Consider the following 1,604-nt stretch of genomic DNA (forward strand, 5'->3'; position numbering starts at 1 on the left):
AGGATTAGATGAGGCCAGAGAGTGGAGCCCCCCTGAAGGCATTAATGGCTTTATAAGCAGAGGAAGAGAAACCTGCTGACTCACTATGGGACACCCTCTGCCATTTGTGATTCAGCCAGACGGCCCTCACTAGCACCATGCTCTTGTTCTAGAACCAGGAGCTAAATAAACCTCTTTTCTTTATAAATTACTGGCTCTCAAATATTTTTGTCATAGCAACAGAAACAGAGTAAGACACCAAGGTATAGGTGGTGGGTGTGCTCATTACTGTTGGAATGATGCTGCTCCCAAGCTATATCAGAAGACAGGATTAGGGAATAGATGTATATATGTACATACACACACAGAGATATATCTACAGCTACTCTATGTTAGAAACTATGAATTTGTATTGATTGCTACCATTCTAATCCAACACCTCAGGATTAGTTCTATTTTTCTCCCTTTCCATATTTGCAATTCAGTACTTCAACAGTGAGAAAATAAAAGAAGAAGATAAAAATCAATTTTGAAGACTGTATCTTCAGGGATCATTCCTTACCAGAGTAGTTTCTCAGAATGCAAAGAGCACAGTGAGCCTGAGGAGGGGGTGCAGTGTTCCCTCTCCAGGATGAAGCCTGCTCTTGGTGTTGCTTTGCTGCAGCTGCCATTTGTTACTGATGATTGTTCTTTCCTTCCTTTTGTGGGAGCAAGAAGAGGAGGGTGCTGCCTGAGTGGTCTCTGTGGGAAAAGAAAAAAAGGAAAGAATTAATTTTTGCAAGCATTGTATTATGTGCACAGAACAGAATTCTCCTTGGTAATAAAAAATGAAGGAGCTTATGCTCAACAAACGACATAGGTGAGCCCTAAAAATTACGTTGAGCCAAAGAATTGGACACACGAAATAATCAGCTACGCATCTCCAAACAGTTACTTTATACAAAGTCCAAGGACAAGCCAAACTAACCTGTGATATTAGAGCTCAGAAAGTGTCTGCTTGTGGAGCAGCTGGAGCTGGAAAGGAGCACACTGGGGTTTCCTGGAATGGTGGAAATGTTCTAGATCTTGTCTCCAGGGTGGTTACACAGAGGTATTTGTCAAAATTCATTAAACCAAACATTTAAGATCTGTACATTTTATTATGTACAAACTGTATCTTAATAAAAGAAACACATAAAAATATATAAAAGACTTAAAAGTTATTAAGCTTCACTCATAATAAGAGAAAGCAAATTAAAACTTCACTAACATACCAGTGTAGCTATTTAATAGGGGAAAAAAAAAAAAGCCTGACAACACATACCGTGGGTCAGACATTCTCATTTGCTGGTGGGAATGCAAGAGAGAATAGTCCCAATGGAGGGGAATTTGATACTATCTAAAAATAGCTACTTTTACCCTTTGTGCCCCCAACCTCACTTCTGGGAATTTATCCTGAGTATATAGTCTTATGCTGGATTTCCATGCACACTTAGGTCTATTTCTGGACTTCCTATTCTTTCCTACTAGACTTGTCTATTTATGTTTCAGCACTACACAGTTTTAATTATAGAGCCTTTAAAATATGTTTTAATGTTTTTAAAAATGAATTTGTTAGTTCTAATCAGTCATACGTGACAGTATAA

General features: G+C 38.4%; 1 non-coding gene across 1 annotated transcript; it reads left to right on the top strand.

The window, feature by feature from the left end:
• Positions 1 to 511: 511 nt before the first annotated feature.
• Positions 512 to 718, top strand: LOC143385733 (small nucleolar RNA U3). Its single transcript, XR_013089514.1, has one exon. It is a non-coding gene; the product is annotated as a small nucleolar RNA U3 (small nucleolar RNA).
• Positions 719 to 1,604: the final 886 nt, after the last annotated feature.

The sequence above is a fragment of the Callospermophilus lateralis genome, chromosome 20, assembly GCF_048772815.1.
Source record: "Callospermophilus lateralis isolate mCalLat2 chromosome 20, mCalLat2.hap1, whole genome shotgun sequence".
Lineage (NCBI taxonomy): Eukaryota > Metazoa > Chordata > Mammalia > Rodentia > Sciuridae > Callospermophilus > Callospermophilus lateralis.